Source organism: Triticum dicoccoides, chromosome 4A (genome assembly GCF_002162155.2).
Source record: "Triticum dicoccoides isolate Atlit2015 ecotype Zavitan chromosome 4A, WEW_v2.0, whole genome shotgun sequence".
Classification (NCBI taxonomy): domain Eukaryota; kingdom Viridiplantae; phylum Streptophyta; class Magnoliopsida; order Poales; family Poaceae; genus Triticum; species Triticum dicoccoides.
The window spans coordinates 676,304,759-676,310,260 of NC_041386.1; the positions used below are offsets into that span (position 1 = coordinate 676,304,759).

General features: G+C 47.7%; 1 long non-coding RNA gene across 1 annotated transcript; it reads right to left on the minus strand.

The window, feature by feature from the left end:
• Window positions 1–1,900: 1,900 nt before the first annotated feature.
• LOC119289690 lies at window positions 1,901–2,598 on the minus strand. Its single transcript, XR_005141581.1, has 2 exons — window positions 2,298–2,598; window positions 1,901–2,118 (listed from the first exon to the last, which is right to left on the minus strand). It is a non-coding gene; the product is annotated as an uncharacterized LOC119289690 (long non-coding RNA).
• Window positions 2,599–5,502: the final 2,904 nt, after the last annotated feature.

A 5,502-nucleotide genomic window follows, 5' to 3' on the forward strand; every position in this document is an offset into this window, starting at 1 on the left:
TGTTGACAATCTAGAATACCATGCACGTGGAGCTTGTTTCAGTCCATACAAAGCCTTATCCAATCTGCACACGTACCCAGGTCTATTAGGATCCTCATATCCTGGGGGTTGTCTCATGAACACCTTCTCTTCCAGAACACCATGAAGAAACGCGTTCTTTACATCTAGCTGTCGCATGCACCAGTTTCTCGAAACAGCAATGGACAAAATTAATCTGATGGTAGCCGCTTTGACCACAGGACTAAAAGTGTCCTCGTAGTCAATTCCATACCTCTGTTTAAAACCTTTGGCAACCAAACGTGCCTTATACCTGTCAATGGAACCATCAGACTTTTTCTTAATTTTATAGATCCATTTGCGATCTATCAAATTACTTCCCCTCTCAAACGGTACAAGATGCCAAGTCTTGTTTCTCATGAGAGCCGAGTATTCTTCATTCATGGCCTCCGTCCACCGTTGATCCCCTAATGCTTCTCTCACATTTTGTGGTTCACCTGTGCTGCAGAAGTTTAACCATCAAACAGTACCATCAGTGCGTATTTTTGGCTGAGAAATACCGGTTTGTAAACGAGTACGAGCCCTCGGAATAACAGGTGGTGGTGGAGGCTGTGGTGGCGTAGCCACCGGCGATCCCGCAGCCACAGAGGATCCACCAGGAGTACTGTCCGCTGCGTCAGGGAAGAGATCAGCGCCTCCTCCCCCGTTCGTCCAAGAATCGCCACCTGGTGTTGCGGGCCATGCAGCCCGTTGGCGATCGGCCGGGCCTGTCGCCTCTGCACCAGCCCGTGGGCTGGGGCCACGCGGCGAGGGAGAACCGGCTCCCACGCCCGCTCCATGCGTCTGTCGCACTGATCCCGGGACGGATCGGGCGGGCGCCTGGGAGTGCGTCGAAGACCCTGCATGGGATCCCTCGCCTGACAGGGCGGGAGAGTCCTCCTCGTGACCAGGATCTGCTGCGTCACCACTTGTGGAGTCCTGCGTATATTCTGCTTCCTGTACACTTGGAAACTCCAAATTTTGATCAGAAAAAGTCACATGGTCATTTTACAAATCACCCCCATGATCAAATACAGGAGGATTAAGGAGTGTGGGAGGAAGCAAATTGATTTCTGCACGGAGTTGAGCGCCGGCGTTCTTGTGAAGTTCAGAAAACGAAAAGATGGACTCGTCAAAGACAACATCACGAGATATATAGACACGTCCACTCGAGATGTCTAGACATTTATAGCCTTTGTGAAGGGGACTATATCCAAGAAACACATACCGGGTAGAGCGAAACTGCAGTTTATGCTTGTTGAAGGGGCGTAGGTTAGGCCATACCGCACACCCAAAAACACGAAGAAAAGAATAATCTGGGGTGATATTGAAAAGGCGCTCTAGTGGTGTTTGAGATTGAATGACTTTACTAGGGAGACGATTAATGAGATAAACGGCAGTAGTGAAAGCTTCATCCCAGAATTTTAATGGCATGGATGCATGAGCGAGTAAGGCGAGGCCGATTTCAACAATGTGTCTATGTTTTCTTTCAGCGGAGCCATTTTGTTGGTGGGCATGAGGGCACGAAACATGGTGGGAAATACCAATGCGCTCAAAGAATGAATTTAGTTTGCGATATTCGCCACCCCAGTCGGTTTGCATGGCAAGGATTTTCCTATCAAACAAGCGTTCAACATGTTGCTGAAAATCATGAAACTTCTGAAACACTTCAGATCTATTTTTGATCAAGTATATCCAAGTAAACTTGCTGAAATCATCAATGAAACTAACATAATATGTGAACCTGCCTACAGAAGTAACAGCAGGACCCCAAACATCCGAAAAGACTAGCTCTAAAGGAGCACTAGAGACACTAGTAGACCGAGGATACGGTAACTGATGGCTTTTTGCCTTTTGACATGCATCACAAACAGACTCATGCCTTTTATTTGACACGGGAAGACAATTATTTTTGACTACTTGATCGACTATGACAAAGGATGGATGCCCTAGACGTCCATGCCACCGAGAAGACGATGCTTTTTGCACACCAAGAACATGCTTCCCACGAACAGATGGTGCATGAGGTAGAGGATAGAGGCCACCTCTACTCTGTGCGCGCAGCAGAATTTTCCCCGTTCCCTGTTGTTTGATAGAAAAGAACTCAGGGTAAACTTCCAAGTATGCGTGATTGTCATGAGCAAGTTTTTGAGCAGCAATCAAATTCTTTGCAGATTTGGGAACATGTAAAATATCTCGAAGATGAATAGGTTGATCATGAGTATGAATATGCGCATGACCAATGTGAGCAATTTCCATACCTGACCCACTCGCCGTGTGGACTTGATCTATGCCGGTGTAGCGTTCGTGGGTAGCGAGCTTGTCTAGCTCACTCGTGACGTGGTTGGTTGCTGCAGTGTCGATGTACCAGTTCGTATCAACTCCGTACGAAGTGGCTGCGGAGTTTGCTGTCTTCTCCTTCCTCTTGAAGTTCTTCTCGAACCTCTTCCAGCAGCGATATGCATCGTGGCCGGCCTTGCCACAGATTTGGCATATGACCACGTCGGGTCGGGTATGGTTGTTGTAGCCGCCGCCGCCGCCGCCCGTAGTAGCCGCCGCCGCCGCCGCCGCCGCCGCCGTTGTGGTAGCCTCCACCACCGTGACCACCACCGCCTTGGCCTTGGCGCTGGTTGGGGTAGCCACCATAGCCACCACGCCCGTCATCAGAGGAGCGCCCGCCTCCTCCACCGCGACTGTTGCCGCTGCTGTTGCTGCGACCCTGAGGATAGCCGCCGCCACGTCCACCCTTGGCGACGAGATTGACCGACAGCTGCTGACTCACCGGGTTCTGCGCCTCCAGACGTGACTCGGCCACCAGGAGCCCGGAGAAGAGTTCGGCGAGGGTGATCGCCTGCTCGTTCGCCTTGGCAGAGAGCGCCGAGACGAAGGGGTTGTAGTCTGCATCAAGCCCCGAGAGAATCTGCGAGACCAGATCGTCGTCGTCCATCTTCTTCCCCGCGGCAGCAAGCTCGTCAGCGATTCCCTTCATCTTGGTGAAGTACGCAGTGGCAGAGAGATCTCCCTTGCGCGAGTTTGTGAGCTGCGTGCGGAGCTGGATGACGCGGGCGCGCGACTGCGAGGCGAACATCGCCTGGATCGCGGCCCACAGCTTGCTGCTCTCCGTATGATCCATCACCTGCAGCAACACCTCTCGGGAAAGAGACCCGAGCAGAAAACCCAAAACCTGCTGGTCTTGAGCCACCCACGCTGCATAGGCTGGGTTACATACCTTCTCGACGGTCTTGTCCGCCTTTGCCTCCTCGATTTCCTCCGGTGGTGCTGCCCGCGATCCGTCGAGGAAACCCATGAGAAGGGCACCTCGGACCGGTGGCAGGACCTGAGCCTTCCAGGGTAGATAGTTCTCCCTGGTTAGCTTCTCAGCGATCTGAACATGGGCGAAGGAGATGGCTGCCGGAGCGGAGGAACCTGCCATGGCTAGATGTGTTTGTGGAAGAGATAGAGGCTCTGATTACCATGTAAAATATGGTTGAAACGTATGCATCTCTGCAGGGACGCGTGCGTGTATATATAGACTCAAGGCCAACAGAAGATTACATGGTTGAGATACGGGAGTTAGGCTTGATCTCCACGTTACAATAGGCTTGATCTCCACGTTATAATATACAGCTATACAGAGAATAGAATCAAGCCTAACTCAACCGCTGATTACAACTAACACAAAACAAACGCACGCGCTAATATCCCTACACACATATTTCAACAAGAGCCACACGTTACTCCTAGTACGCTGGTTCTATGGGGCCGTAGCACGAGGAATTCCCGACTGTCTACTATAACAAGTTTTGTCCATCTCCAGTGAAGGAGGGACGATGATAGCTGCGCGCCTTCGGCTCGGTCCAATACTTGTAGTTGTCACTAGGTGGTCCATGTACCTTGTTGTAATTTTCATTACTTATGGTGTTCTCTATACTGTTATGATTGATTAGGAATAGACTGGAAGTTTCTCTTTAAAAAAAATACAAAAACAGGACCAACGAAGAAAAAGAAATGAGCTTCGCTGGGGCTAAGTCGTGGCTTATTAGATTTGGTTGTCCGAATGTATACAAGTGACTTGGCAGCGTGTGGACCGATCAACGGAGTAGGCCAGCTGCGACGACGAGTCTGTCTTCGCGTCTCATTGACCGATTGGAATAACAAGAAGCGACATGAGCATGAACCGGCACAAGTCATGTCATTGAGACTCCTGAAGTACCAGCCTCCAATAAGATGATGCACCATTTGTCGATGCCTAATTCTTATGTGGCCATTCACGAAGCCTTGGCTAACTTTAGCTTGGAGGCAAACTAGCCGCACAGACAGAGAAATGGTTTTTGAGCCTTGTGCACAAACTTGTCATGATTACTAAACGCTATCAACAATGTGTTTAGCCCAAGTGCCAGTGAACCAGGGAATGTTCTGCCAGCCTCAGAACTGAGTCATTAATCCAATCTAAGTATTCCTTTTCCGATGTCGCCTATTTTTAAGCTAACTTTTCTGGTCACCTTGCATTTTTTTTACTCTAGGAATTGGTGTATGATAGAAATGCATTGAAATAAGTCGTGAACCAGGGAGAGAATGCACTCGCTTGGTTGTGATATATATAGCCATTGTTAGTCCCACATGTTGTGGTGGAGAGAAACATTTATCCTATATATATAAGTGGATGAGATATTTAGTATGGAATTTCTTCATAAATAATGGTCCTCGTATATGGTGCATGTAATGTGTTTTGATTCAACTTGGTCCATGCCTATCACGATTGTTACAAATATCAATGAGCCAACACATTATGTTCTCTTCGTTTTCACTAATACGTGCATGTAATCCAAATTCAAATATCAAAGTTGATACTTTTATCTAATAAGAGACAACTTTTATTAAACCAGGGTAAAGGAGTTAATCGCTAATTTTGGTGTATCCATACTTCATGGATAAAATCCACCTGGCATAATATCCCCATACAACGGATTAATCCCTGGAAGTTAGGATCATTGCTGTGGACATGAACAGCAAGATGCTGCAGAGTGTTGTTCCCTTTGGCATCGTAGAAGACCCATTTAATTCTATCATGGATTGCATGAACTAGCAGTCAGCAGTACTGTAGCTAATAGTACTAGCTTCAATAGTGTAGTATCTGATGGAACTTGGAGAGTGGAGAGCATGGCAACCTATGGCGGGAATAAAATCAGCAAGAAGATGATTTTCTTAATATTGAATTATGAAATCAACTGATGCCGGGTCTTGTATGCAACTGTATCTGCTTCTGACATCCAGTCAGTGGCATTTGACTGATAGATAGAAGACATGATTTCCGATGTTTGTGGTTCGTCGACAACTTGTCGAACATGTTAGTACATTTTTTAATAAAGTACCAACTTTATTGACTCTCCAAAAAAAAAAACTATTAGTCTAGAACAAAAAACTAAAGGTGGTTGTTGCTTGATATTTTTTTCTGAGCAATGCTAG